A 15,482-nucleotide genomic window follows, 5' to 3' on the forward strand; every position below is an offset into this window, starting at 1 on the left:
TTCTGTGTAGCTGTATAATACACTTTAGGTGCAGGTCGAATAACTGTGTGCACAGTAGGTTATAAAAAGTAAATTCATTTTAAAGAAAGTATTAAAGCATTAAAAGAAATCCTTTAGTACAAAGATTGCTCTTAACTGTACAGTGACACATTGCATTATTTATATTTTGACATGCTAACACCCAGAATGATGTTGACAATATGAATGCCGAAATACTGTAGAAAGCATTTGCACATTGTTCTCCTCTAATGTCAGTCATGTTTCCCAGGTAACGTGTATATAACTGTATATAAAGACAAACTCTGACCTGTCTCACACAACGCAGAGGAAAAGTTCACAAGAAGTACACAAGAAGGCAAATGCCACATATTGCAGTTAACCTTGACAACAGCAGGCCTGTTAATTTCTCCAGGGGAAAAACAAACACAGGTGCATGACTAATAAGTTGCTGAAGTATTATTCTAGCAACCAGGGTAGTACCCTGTTTAGGTAGGGAAAGAACCCTGATTTGCTAGTGTGTTTTGGTGTTTCCCTTTTGTAAAACTAAATCGTTTTACATATTGTAGTACTTTTAAAGACTAGCTTCAGCTTGCCATTGTACGGACGTGATACATAAGACAATCCACAGCGATTTCCAAAGGCTGGCTTTTTGCAAAGTGTTACATTGGTGATGTATACATTCTTTTTGTTCAGATATTCATCAGGTGCATATTTATCCAATATTCTGGGCTGGCACAGGTAGACCAGGCCAACACATCCCTCACACTTTTCAGATCATATCAAGGCTAGAAGGCCACTTTGAAACGACTGGTGCCTCCACCTGCCATTTCTCAGTACTATGAAGGAAGTCTTCCAATACTGTAGAATTTTTAATGCCATAGTGCCAAGATAACACCAGCTTTTTAGTCCAATTAAAAAAAGAAGAAATAAATTCAAATAAATAATTCAGGAAGTTAATGTAAGAGTTCTTACAGTCACAGACAAAAGTATTTGGACATTTAAAAAAAAAAAAAAAAAAAAGAGAAAAACCACAAAGTGATTTCTATAATTTTGAATTTTTCTAATTAAAGATCTAAATTAAAGTATAGATTCAGCTTTATAATAAAACAGCACAGTATTACATAATACATGCACACAATGAAAAATAACATGCAAAAATACTTTAACAAATGCATTTGGGCAATCAACATTATGTATGAAACCAATTCGTGGCTAATTATCGGCAATTATCATGATTGAAAACCAACAACTGATGATAATTATAGAATAAATAAATACATAGTTACCAAGTGCTGAAAAAAATTGAAATTTGTGATTTAAAAAGGCAACAAAAATGGTAAAAAATAAAGAGTACAGCAACAATCTCAAAATGGCAGCGATACAACTACACGAAAAAGGAGAAACTACCAGAAAAACAGCAGAATGACTCAGGTTTTCCTGAAAAGCACTGTGTGGGTTATTATTGACAAACACAACAGAACAGGAACTATTGCAACTAGCTGCGGTGGTGGAAGACCAAAAGATTTCTGCAAAATCTGGAAGAATAATCGTTTGAGTCGCCCGGCAAAATCGTTGGATTACTGCAAAAGATCTGACACAAGAATTGAGAAAAGATGGGGAAGAAATTCACAAGTGAACAATTCAATGATACCTTAGCAACCAAATTTTATGATAAGACAAATCCAAAATATAACTTTTTTCAACAAGAAAGCAACAATATGTTTGGAGGAAGAGAGAAGAATTTAAAGAAAAGTTAATCATGCCCAATGTTGTGGAGGCTGTGTGATGGTGGGCACTGGTGACCTTTGTATTGTAGAAGGATCAATCAATGTTGCAAAATATCAATACATTTTGCACTCTCATTTGTTACCTAGTGCTAGAAGGCTTATTGGACTGAAATTTGTATTCCAGCAGGATGTTGACCCTAACCATTCTGTGATCTAGAAAGTAATTTCTGAAAAAAAGAAAGATTACAATTATGGGTTGGCCAGCTCAGTCCTCAGGCTTGAATCCTGTCGAGATGTTGAAGGCTCCTGTTGCAAAAAGGAAACCAAAGTTGATTTGCAGAACTCAAAGCTGTCTGTGTTGATGAATGAAATATCTCCGGAAATATGCCAGGAACTGGTTTCAGAATAAAAAAAAACTGCAAGCTGAAAAGAAAGCAAACGGTGGGCACACAAAATACTAATGTAAGGGTGCCCAAATACTTTTGTTAAAGTATAAAATTAGTTTTTGCATGTTATTTTTCTTTTTATGTATGTTATGTAATAATTTGTTGTTTTTTTTTTTTCATAAAGCTGAGTCGCTACTTTAATTTATATCTTTCAATAGAACAATTAGAAATTATAGAATACATTCTTGTGTTTTTTCTCATTTTTTTTAAACTGACCAAATACTTTTGTCTTTGAATGTACATGCATCTACATTTGTTCTGTTACCTCAGCAGTTTTACAAACCTTATACCAACATAGGATAAAAAATGTCACAGTTGGCAGTTAAAATCCACATTCTTCAAAACAAAACAAAAATAAACACTGTTTGGGCATGTTTTTTTTTTGCTTTTTTTAATTGATTGGGGTCTGTAATGATTACAACATGGAAAGTTTAAATTCAAATGGGCAGGTTTAATTTCCTTGCAAAATGTAAAGCCTTTTTTGATTTGCTACTGCTGGGGAAATTCCCCTGAAGAAAATTATTAACACATGCTTTGTCCTTTGAAACAGTATTTATAATACAAGTGATACAACATAATTTATACAAACAAGCTGCAACTTAAATCCCTAACTCCAGGATCAAAGTGGTTATAATATTGGATGGAGGCTTCAAGGGCTAAGTGGGTGTCAGACATGACATTTTAGAAGGGGTGATAACTAATGCTTGAACCATTTTCTTTTGTCTTATTGCCGTTACCGCCACTTACCTTACCATTGTGCTGAAAAAAACGGTTCTTTTTTTATTTAAAAGAATAAGTAGCTTCGAATTGGTTCAAATTACTTTTTCAGTTTTACTGTTCCATTACCTTTTATGATATTTCTAATCATTAAGCCAGTGTTAAGGTGCTTTGACTGAGTTCAGGAGCTGCTGTTCAGTTCCAGGTGTCTGTCATAAACCTGTCATGTATGCTAGGTCAGCCAAAGTGAAGTGTCTATATATTGGTAAGCACCAGCACCTTGTAATATACAGCAGAGTATTATCAGCAAAATAAAAGGAAACTTGATCCAAACAAAACTGTAATGGTAAAAACAAACAAACAAAAAAAAAGTTTGAAAACATGCATCAACCATTCAAATGTATTTGCCCAATCCACCACCTTTCCCCTACTAAACTGTCCTTTGGATATATAGTGGGTGGCCTAAAATGTTGTGTTGCCAGGTTTCATTGCGGTGAATGTAGTTTTTTTTTTTTTTTTTTTTTTTTTCACATCACAGTAAGAAAGCTGCATTCAGACTATACCAATCGTTTGCATCACGTGTTCTCATAGAAAAGCTGCTTCAGTTATTTACTGTAACTGCTGCATCAAGAAAAAATTTCTGGAGAACAGCAGGAAAAAATATGTGTGTGACTCATTCTCTGAATATTTTGAGTTTAAACAGGGCAAAGCTTTAATGGTATTTTCTTGCCAACAACAAGTAGTAAATCCCATGTAACCAGAAATACATGACTTAATCCCTGGTTTTATTAAGGACCACAGCTTTACCCCTTATTACTTTCTGTGGAATATACACCACTTAAACAGGAAGATTGATACGATATTGATATTTAAAAAAAAAAAAAAAAAAAGGAAATTGTGTATGGAAAGTTCTATGAAAATCAATGGTGGCTATCCATTTTTTTCACTATAATCTTAACATGTTAAATAACCATATATAACTACACAAAAATAATGCCTTAAACCCTTTAAGTTAATTAAGAATATGCATAATTTAAAATACGTTAGCATAAAATTCAGCATCCTGGTACCTTTATTGTAGTTTCAATCACTGTAGTGAGTTTGAACAACAACACATGAAGTGTTTATGTACCAGGAAGCTTCAACAAATTTTCATCTATAGTATTATATTTCAAATACATACAGTGCCTTGCAAAAGTATTCAGACCCTTCCTATGGTGTCCCATTTTGTGAAATTACAAAATGATGCATACCCATTTTTTAAACTTAATATTGTATTCAAAACTTGAATGCTCAAACTGAAGACTTCTAAGGGTAAGAAAAGTTACAGTAAATGTCAGCAAAAAAGAAAGAAAAAACTGAAATATGTTGATTGCATAAGTATTCAGACCCGTCAACTCAATATTTGGTGGAAGCACCTTTGGCAGCGATTACAGCCGCAGGGCTTTTTGGGTAAGTCTCTACTAACTTTGCACACCGGCTTGGTGCAATTTGTGCCCATTCTTCTTGGCAGATTTGCTCAAGCTCTCTCAAGTTGCTTGGGCATTGCTTATGGACAGCAGTTTTCAAGTATTTCTACGGATTCTCAATAGGATTCAAGTCAGGACTTTGACTGGGCCACTCACAGGCATTCACTTTCTTATTCTTAAGCCACTCCAGTGTAGCTTTGGCCTCGTGCTTTGGGTCATTATCCTTCTGAAAGGTGAATTTTTGCCCCAGTTTTAAGTCTTTAGCAGACTGAAACAGATTTTCCTCTGGTATTTGCCTGTACTTTGCTCCATCCATTTTCCCTTCAATCCTAACAAGCTTTCCAGTCTCTTCTGAGAAGCATCCCCATAGCATGATGCTGCCACCACCATGCTTGACTGTAGGAATGGTGCTGACTGGCAGAAGTGCTGTTGGGTCTGCGCCGAATGTAACGCTTGGCATTTAGACCAAAAAGTTCCAATTTGGTCTCGTATGACCACAACACCTTTTGCCACATTTTTGCAGGATCACTCAGGTGCTTTGTTGCAAACTCCATGCAGGCTTTGAGATGGCTTATTTTTAGTAATGGCTTCCTTTTTGCCACCCTGCCATACAGGCTACTTTTGTGAAGTGTTTTGGATATTGTTGACTGATGCACATTTTCTCCCATCTCAGCCATTGAACTCTGTAGCTCCTCATAGTGGCATCTCACCAATTTCCTCCTTGCTCGGCTGCTCAGTTTGGAGGGACGGCCTGATCTAGGCAGTGTCTGGGTGGTACAATGCACCTTCCATGTCTTGATGATTGAGTAGACTGTGCTCACAGGGATATTCAGAGACTTCAATATTTTTTTGTACCCTTTTCCTGATCTGTGCTTTTCAATGACTTTATCTTGCTTGAAAGCTCCTTGGTCTTAATGGTTGAGTATTTGCTTGAAATTCACTACCTGACCAAGGAACCTCACAGAGACAGGTGTTTTTATTCTGAAATCATGAGAACCACTAATATTGCACAGGCCATTGAACTAATTGTGTGGCTTGTTAAGGTCATTTTGTGCACTTGAATTAATTTAGGTATGACTTTTCCATTTTTATTTCATATTAATTTTCTATTTACTTCTTTTTGTTTTTGCTTTGAAAGTGTGGAGTAGGTTGTGTATATAACACATTAATTCCTACTTCAAAGCGTCATGGTTGTAAGCTTTAAAGCAACAAAATGTGAAAATTGTGAGAGGGTCTGAATACTTTTGCAAGGCACTGTACATATTCAACAGGCAGAACCAAAGGATTTTTAACAGAACAAAGTGGGCCAGTGCTGACAAAAGGTATTGTATATCATTTCTAAGAAAGGGTCTTTTTTTGTTCAAGAGATGCAAGTACAGATTGAGCAGTCAGATTAAATATCTTATACAAAAGATGCCCTACATAGAACGTCAAATTACAGAACACATTTTAAAACCATGGTTTGCACTCTGATAATAGACAATAATAATAATAATAATAATAATAATAATAATAACAATAATAATAATAATAATAATAGAATTACTGTGCCATAAGCCAGACATACAATAAATTATATTTATTGGGATGGAAATATGTACCCTCTGGTGTGAAATGGAAAAGCGTGATAAATTAGCCAAGAAAACTGTAAACTTAACAGTATGGGAAAGAAAACAAAAAAAATGGCAATCCTATGCTGCCAAGTTGAAGGATATATATACAAAAGAATTACTGTAAATCATCTGACAGCATACAATGGGAGTTTGTATTTAATGCCAGGCAATGGCATGTTATACATTTTATAAAAGGTAGATAATAAATTAATCTGTATTTATATGACACCCCTTTCACTGGGTATTTAACTGGACCGTCTTTTGTTGCCAGGTGATTCATACATTAGTCTAGCAGTGGGAGAGTGAATTCATAAATTAATCATTCTATTTGGCAAGGCATTTACATTTTCTTGCACATAATGTCACACCAAACCCAGATAAAACCATATTTGAAAGTAAAAAAAAAGGCAATTTGTACATACAAAAGGTGAACCCAGACAGCAAAACTACTGATGTTTCAAAGAGAACAATCTCAAAACTGGGCCATTCTGTTTGCTGAAGATTTCCACTACTCTGGGCCCTTACTGACTCTTCCATAAAGTATCACTGCAAAAGTGGTGATAATATACATTTACTGATGGTAACTACTACTTATTCTTCTTAGATGGTTTACTTCCGCCTTATAATTTCATTGTTATTAGTCATCCTTACAGTATTTTACTTTTGTATTTATTTCACATTTTTACATTGATTTTCACTTGCAGTATTTAATTAACATATTAATGCATCAAGAACATGATTCAGTGTCTAAAATGATCCTCCTACAATACCTTTTCTTTTTTTTAATGTTTTAGTTTACATTTTAAAACATAATACAGGTGAGGGCCACCTACAATGGAGAGGTTTGCACAGAAACTGTAGGAATAATACTTTGACAAAAATAAATAAATAAATAGATAGATAAATAAATACATCATATCCATTCATGAATGACATTCCTCCTTGGGGGTGGTACTGTTCTTTGACAGCGGGTTATAATTATGTAACTGCTGCTCTAAGGGTTAATGAACGCTGGAAAGTGGGTAGGTGTCTTCCTCGTCGCTCACCAACTCTCCGGCCTGGTAGTAAAATAATTATGAACACACTGAACTTGGCAAAGCAAACTAAAAACTGAACTCAAAAAGTCCCCAATTCACATAGTGCGGTTGAGTTTCAAAGGGAAACTGGAAATTAATACTGAACTGCAGGAAGCAAGTCAACCCTCTTATAGCTCTGTTTCTTGGGTAAAGCTACTTCCCTTGGTACACAGACGTTAATACTAACAATACAACTACTACTACTACTACTAATAATAATAATATATTATTATTATTATTATTATTATTATTATTATTATTATTATTATTATTATGCTACAAATGTCAGCTCCTCCGATTTATTGTTTTTAGATTCCTTACATTCATTCTCTTGTTTTCCTGCCTTTTTTTATTTCAACAGGTCCAGAAATGTCGTCAAAACAACAACACGGTTTATTGAGAGAAGCGTCTCATCAAATTATGGCTGGCGGTTCCGCTGGTAAGTCAACACTTTAATAACAATTTTGAGTTCTTGTTTGCAATTCCTATTGCAAAATCGCGTGACAGGTATAAGTCTTTTTTGTGTAGACATTTTCTATTACGTTGGTCTTCGGTCGAATAGCAGACAACATAGTTTTCCTAAAAAGCAAAAACAAAACAAAACAAAACAAACTCTTTTGCATGTAACAACAAGAACGTATCAGTTTGATGGCAACCCGGGTGAATCACGTTACGAAATTGAGCCTTCGTAGCACTAGTAGTCTTCATTTTTGGTTGGCTAAACTTTAGTTCCTGGGTTGTGGTTACATTATTACAGTATTTTGACAGAGGGCAGGTACTAGTGTAAGGTTTGTTTTTTTTTTTAGATCATCTGCTAAATCAGACTTTCCCGTTTTTTTTTTTTTTTTTTTTTATTAAGTATATGAAAAACTACAAAGTGGTATGTAATTATTAACATAGCATTATTTAACAAGTTTCATTCGACTTTATAAAACGTGTTAATTCTATAGGGTGATGCAAAACCTTTGGCCGCGGCTGTAGACTAGTCCACATTTTAGTCCAGTAGATGTGGAGTAAATCACTGGTACACTGCAACTGACCCAAAGCTTCTGCTTTGCTTGTGTTTACTATGCAGTTTACTAATGATTATAGAGACATATTTGCTTGACCACCATACACATAAAACACAACTGCAGGCAACTGGTGATTTAAAAGAAAAAAAATTGCCTACAGATCTGTATATATTCCTGTTGGAAATTGATATTAATGTTTTTCAATTGGCCATACTGGTTCAAGAAAATTGATTCATTGATTCAACATTGATTCTCTTGTATGGGGTTGTCATACAGTGGGCACCTTCCATGGCTGTTAGCAATACAATGTGTTGCTTATTAATATTAAAATGTTGCTTTCTTCTAACTATATAAATACGTTGGAGTTCACAATCATAGATGTGCATGGAAGGCAACATTGTAACAAATCCATAAAACATTAAACAATGTACACCTGACTTGCTGTAGATACAATAAAACTTCTACGTGAACATTTATTGCAGCCTAAATCACTACATTACGTAGTAGTCCCTGAAATCATTTAATCTGCAAAGTAAAGAAAATGGTGTAAAAATATTGGTACAGACGGCACTTCAAATCCACTGCAACATTAAGTGTAGCCAGACTCATAATGTGTCCAGTGTCTCATGAGATGTTATTCACTTGTAGGAGCTGGTCTCGAGAACTTACACTATCAACCAGCTGAGATCTGGGCTGCACAGAAGGCAATACAGCTCCCAATATGTGTTGCTTTAAAGTACTCCTGAATGGGAACTGTCATACAGACAATCTTGATGACACTGTATGTGAACGTGTGACAGTAACTGATGATAAAGGGCAGTCAGACCTCATATTGGTCCAGGGGAGTGTACATTTATATATTGGCATGACATTTCACTTCCACTTCTTGGCTAAACTAGTTTTGTAATATAAAGAGACTATTTAGTCTAGCAGCAACGAGGACCAAGAGACAGACTGGCATAGTTGGTAGTATGGAGAGGGAGTGAATGATAGCAAAGCTGAAACTGGACTTGTAGTTACAGATGTGTAAGGTAGCCTTGCCAGTGGGTGGAGATTTGGAGGCAGAGGAAAGATCAGATAGATTAATAATAAATTGTCCTCTTTGAATCTCTGTCTGTCTAAGTATAGCAGAACCATAACGTGTTTTATTGTTTTTCATTGAGTTTACAGACAGAAATGTGCAGTGTGCCAAATGTTTGTTTTTTTTGACACATGAACATTATTTAGGCTTTTGAGAGTCTAGTCAGCAAACTCTGTGGCTCGTATTGGTTATACAGAGTTAAATTTGTGATTAAAAAAAAAAAAAAAAAAAAAAACCCTCTACAAGTTAGTGGAGAATGGAGCCATCTTCATTAGTGACCTTATCTGCCTGAACAATCAGTACCACGGAAGGGCTATATTCACAAACCATTCAACCCAATGCCGAGGTTGCACATTTTTTTTTGTAAAGGAAAAACAAACTGCTAATGTTAGACAAAGCCTTGGGAATTTATCATTGTTAAAAAAAAAAGGAAACTGTGCTGTTAATCAGTTTTCCCATGTTTCTTGGTAAATGTCAGGGCAATACTGGTGGAAGGATTGACTAGCAGCTTGCCTGCTTCTAGTCAATATTAATACAAAGAAATGTCTGTGTGACCATGTAAATCTGAAGTTAACCTGTATCAATAGTATGGTAAATAGACAGCCTTGTATTTTGCTCACATTATTTATCTATATATGTGAAGTCAGAGGTTGTTTCATGTTATAAAATAATGTAAAATGCTACTAAACAGAGGGAATAGGTTGGACACATTGGCACATGCTCTGAGTGGAATATAAAGCTGAGAACTTTAGAAACAGGTAAAGGCAGATTTAGAGAAAAAAAAGAGATTGCAATATTGGAGAAACACAACCCAAACCCCTCAGAATTATTGCAAACACCTCAGAATATTAATTAAAAAAAAAATAAATAAAAGTTACTTTTTCTATTTTAATATTACAAAGCTTGTAACAAGGAACTCAAAAATATTTGTTTAAGTATTTAAAAGTATGCACAAGTTTTGTAACATTGCAGATAAAAAAATCGATTTTCCACTTGTGAAAAGGGTTTTAAAAGCATTCCCAAAGTAGGCGTGAGTGCTGAATGGGCTTGCATTTCAACATGCCATTCTTGAAAATGTCTTCCATGTTGTGTTTTTGATCCCACTGTACCCGGCTAGTTAAAGCTCCCAGGTGCCTGACAATCAGCACACAGTGTGTACAGTAAGTGCACTGCCACATCTTGAGGAAATTAGTTGTGGCTGTGCAATGTGTTCAGGGTGGTGTAATTAGGGATTGAATACAGCTGTGTAGGAGGGCAGTGCTGAGGGTAGTTGTGGGACTCTGTAAAGGACTGTGATTGATTTATTATTGAAGCCATTCTGTTGTTTTCAAATTTGAAGGATTGGACTATGTCCAGTTAGATAAAACAAAAATATTTAGTATGTGTTTTTCTTTGGGAGGATAGTAACTGTTTGAATCTCTCGCTGTACAATAAATATTGTATGCCACACTACATTGTAATCAGTGTGCTTGTTCATTAAATAACAGTTGTATATTTGAGCAATAACACACGACAGGGCGTGCAATTATGTTCTGCAAATATGAACTGCAGGGCTACTTTCTTCATGCTCTTCAAACAAAGTTAACATGTACATTAAACTCTGTCAACACTGCAAATCAGTATATTGTTGTGGGATAAATTGCCATGTCTGTATTGAAAATATAACTCCACTCAAAACAGCAGACAAGTAAACTAATCTTGTTTATTCCTACATACATACCGTACATGCCAATTTTGGTAGCATTTAAGATAACAAGCCATACATAACCATGTAGTTATAGTGTAATGTAACGTGGTGTCATTTGGAACATTGCAATTCATCTGGTCAATCTGTTGTTGGATTTAAATGAATGCAAAATAGATTCCAAAATGAGATCCATTTAAAAAAAAAAAAAAAAAAAAACGCTCAGGACCACCGGATATGTAAAAGTTATTCGCTGCTAAATCTCTCTGTACTTGTTATACTGTATAAATAGAAGGTGCCTGTCTGACCGACCCAACCATCTGAAAACAAAGTGAAACCCAGTACAAGAATTGAAATATTCAGGATTTACCTTGAATAACTCTCTTAGAGGTGCAGTCCACATTATCACATGTTTAATGAGGAAGGTTTCAGCCAGGCTTAACTCTCTAAATAAAGCATGGTACTGTCTGTGCTCTAAAGATATAGTGTATTGGAATTGATATGATTCTGTCTTAAGTTTACAAGCAACGTTGTGTTACTGAAACATGACATGGGAAATAGATAGGGCTTGATAACGACTATAAAAGTACCACCTCATGTCTAATTATTCCCAAAGGGATGCTATAAGCTTGGCAAATGGGATACAGTGAAGAGGTTCATCTCTGTTTGTTTTTCTGTCTGTCTGCCTGTCTGTCTGTCTGTCTGTATGTACGCATGTAAGCTGCCACTTGTCGAGTTAACTGTATTTTTTGCCATTTCTTATGATATTTCCTACATGTAGGTCTTGGTTACATACTTAATCATGATACCCTACCATATTTATAGCGGTACAAAGGAATAGTGTATGTCAATTACTAACATACTGTGGCAGAGCAAAGCTCTGCCCTTTAAATTGGCAGAGATGGGGTTAACTTCCCCTACCTGCCTGGGTTTATTAGGTTCAGGTGGCTGGGGTTGATTAGTTGATTAACGATCAATCAGCGCCCAGCCACCTGATATAAAAGGAGGCCTCTGCTTCTCATTTGGGGAGAGGGAGCTGAGGAAGCAGGTTGGTTTTTTTTTGGTTGTTTGGAGAGCTTGAATCCAGTGAAGGCATTGCCCAGCCTGGAGATTGTTATTTTTGTAAATTTTGCTTTTTGTCTTTCTTTGTGTTTAAATTGTTTTGTTTTGGCCCTTATGCCCTTTCATTTTGTGTTTATTTATAATAAAATAGTTATTTTTTTTGAACTGCAGTCTGTCTCTGGGCCTCTATCCACTCGCCAGCCTGCCACACATACCTATACTAACCAATACCTCTTTTTTTAACAAACATTTTTATTAGGCAAGAAAGAAATTGTTATAGAGTGAGAAAGGTCAGGATTTTATACAGTGGTTACCAGTAAGTTACAATACAGGAGCGCATACACAGCCTGTACACTACAGTGATGCTGGACAAGGTTTTAGATACAGACATTACATGAAGGCAACATTTCTTTCTAAAGATTCATAATGTTAAACTGCCAATACCAGTATTGCTTATTATTGTTTCTCAAAATTGCAATTTTTGTTGCCAGGCTAAAATAATAATTTCTTTAAAAAAAAAAAAAGCAAAACATAAACAGAATTTATATGAAACAAAATTGATGAAAACTTGGAAATGTGCTGCATTAATATATATATATATATATATATATATATATATATATATATATATATATATATATATATATATATAGTGCCTTGCAAAAGTATTCAGACCCCTGACCAATTCACTGTGGAAGGATCATTGATAACTCTGTGAATCTGAAGGAAAATGAAGATGAAAGAGCATTCTACAGAAGTTAGAGATACAGTAATACAAATGCATAGATTAGGGGAAGGGTACAAAATAATATCCAAGTGTTTGGATATCCCAGTGAGCACAGTTGGATCAACAATCAGGAAGTGGAAGCTGCATCACACCACCCAGGCACTGCCAAGAAAAGGCCGTCCCTCAAAACTCAGCGCTCAAACAAGAAGGCGGCCAACAATCACTTTGAAGGAGCTACAGAGTTCAGTGGCTGGGAGTGGAGTAATGGTGCACCAGTCAACCATATCAAGATCTCTGCGTAACACTGACCTGTATGGGAGGGTGGCAAGAAAGAAGCTGTTACTCAAAAAGTACCATCTGAAAGCACACCTGGAGTTTGCCAGAAAGCATGAGAGTGACCCAGCTGTGATTTGGGAAAAGGTTTTGTGGTCAGATGAGACCATGTGGCAAAGTGGTTTGTAGTGCTCCGGTGTATAGGTGAGTTGAGGTGCTCCAACAAAGGACAAACACAAAGTCTACCGGTCAGGTTTCTTTTAATGCCCTTTTTAAACTGGGTTTCAAATAATAAAGCTGGCTCTACCCAGCAATGGGTATTGCCAGTGAAAACTGGACCCAAAATAATAAAGCTGGTTCTACCCAGCAATGGGTATTACCAGCTACAAAACAAAGGGGTTGCAGTCCCGAAATAATAAACACAAAAACACGTCTCCAAACTGGGTGCTGTGGTGCAGGTGCGGTGCTCTGAGTGCTGGTGCTCGTGCGCGTTCAGGTCCGGGCTTCTTGCTGCAGCTCCAGCTTCGTATCAGCCGTCTGGCAAAACAAACACAATACTCCTCAATGAACCCACATTTAATTCAAGATTCCGTCCTTGTCTCCTCCCATTAACCACAACAAAGGAGCCGATTACGGCGCCACGTCCCCTCCGATAGCTAGTTCAATCACGTCTCCTCCAATTCATGACTGAAACTTCGCTCACCGTACTAGGGCGATGACTCCAGGTACCGTAACGCCGCCCTCTTTCTGAATGGCCGGCTCCCGACTGTCCCCAGGATGAACTGCCCAACCATTCAGTAGGAAGCCCGCAGCTCCTGTTGTACAGTGCCCTCACTGGTCGAGAGAGAGATTTTTGATTCGGATTCATTCGCTCTCCGTCACATATCCCACCGCTCAGAGTGGAGCCGAAGGAACACTCGGCTGAATCTACCTTACCCATTACACCCCCCTCCCGGGAAAAGTAATCCGCATTTTGATGATCTTTCCCTGCACGGTGTGTCATGAAATACATGAAGGGTTGCAGCGCCAGATACCACCGAGTTATCTGGGCGTTGCTATCCTTCATCGTGCTTAACCATCTGAGTGGGGCGTGGTCAGTGACGAGATTGAATGAATGACCCAAGAGGTAATAGCGTAAGGTCTGAGTGGCCCATTTAATGGCCAGACATTCCTTTTCTATGACGGAGTAGTTGCGCTCCCGAGGGAGAATTTTCTTGCTTATGTAGAGGATGGGGTGTTCTACTCCGTCGACCTGCTGGGACAAGACCGCCCCCAGACCAACATCAGAAGCGTCGGTGTGGAGGAGGAATTCCTTATCAAAATCTGGTGTGATCAGGGTGGGGGCTCGGCAGAGTCGTTGCTTAATGGTATCAAAGGCCCCTTGACATTCCCCTGTCCATTTAATTAAATTTGGTGCGCTCTTTTTAGTGAGGTTCACTAGAGGGTTTACCACTGTGGCATACTCGGGGATGAATCGACGGTAATAACCGGCCAACCCCAAGAGAGACCTCACCTGGGACTTGGTTTTCGGGATTGCCGCGTCCATCAAAGCCTGGACTTTGGTGGCGAACGGTTTCACCTGCCCATGTCCCATAATAAATCCCAAATATTGTGTTTCTTCTTTGGCAAAGGCACATTTACCCAAGTTAGCTGTCAGCTGGGCTACCCTCAGAGACTGCAAGACGGCTGCGACCCTAGCCAAATGCTCCCGCCAGGTGGAGCTGTAAATCACCACATCATCAATATACGCTGCTGCATATTCATGATGTGGGCGTAAAACCTGGTCCATTAGTCTCTGAAAGGCAGCAGGCGCACCATGTAGCCCAAACGGCATGGTTGTGAAATGAAACAAACCATCAGGGGTAGAAAATGCCGTTTTCTCACGTGATCTGCGGGTTAATGGGATCTGCCAGTATCCCTTCGTCAGGTCCAAAGTCGAGATGAACCTCGCCGTTCCCAGTCTGTCTAGAAGCTTGTCAACCCGAGGCATGGGATATGCATCGAACTTGGCAATAGCGTTCACCTTGCGGAAATCAACGCAGAAGTGGTTGGTGCCGTCCTTTTTGGCGACTATCCCAATCGGACTGCACCACTTGCTCCTGGAAGGCTCAATCACCCCAAGCTCGAGCACCGCCCGCACCTCTTTGCGAACGCCACTTCGTCGACTTTCTAGGATCCGGTAAGGTCTCTCTCGAACCGTGACACCTGGGGGAGAGATAATGTCATATTCAACGAGATTAGTTCTGCCGGGCACATCAGAAAAAACATCCCTGAACTCCTCAATTAACCTACGCAGATCTCTCTGCTGATCTGGGAGTAACTGTTCCCCCATCGGAATGTTCTGTATGCTAGGAGCCTCTACAGGGTCCAAAATCATCCTCTACCTCACCTGGGGCTATAAATAAATTCCCTTGCCTGCCAGGGCTTTAATAAATTGACATGGTAAATTTCCCGTTCATTACGGCGATCGGGCTGCCGAATTTCATAATTAACTTTCCCTATAGCCCGAATCACCTCATATGGCCCCTGCCATTTAGCATATAGCTTCGATTCCGACGTGGGAAGAAGCAGCATTACCTTGTCTCCTGGCCGAA

At 37.8% G+C, this 15,482-nt stretch overlaps 1 long non-coding RNA gene across 1 annotated transcript in view; it reads left to right on the forward strand.

Annotated features, from left to right (window-relative positions):
- Nucleotides 1-7,022: 7,022 nt before the first annotated feature.
- LOC121330416 overlaps nt 7,023-15,482 on the forward strand; it is a 32,995-nt gene continuing 24,535 nt past the window's right edge. Inside the window, exons 1-2 of the long non-coding RNA XR_005951857.1 lie at nt 7,023-7,195; nt 7,410-7,487. This is a non-coding gene — a long non-coding RNA (uncharacterized LOC121330416). The remainder of the gene's footprint in view (nt 7,196-7,409; nt 7,488-15,482) is intronic.

The sequence above is a fragment of the Polyodon spathula genome, chromosome 17, assembly GCF_017654505.1.
Source record: "Polyodon spathula isolate WHYD16114869_AA chromosome 17, ASM1765450v1, whole genome shotgun sequence".
Classification (NCBI taxonomy): domain Eukaryota; kingdom Metazoa; phylum Chordata; class Actinopteri; order Acipenseriformes; family Polyodontidae; genus Polyodon; species Polyodon spathula.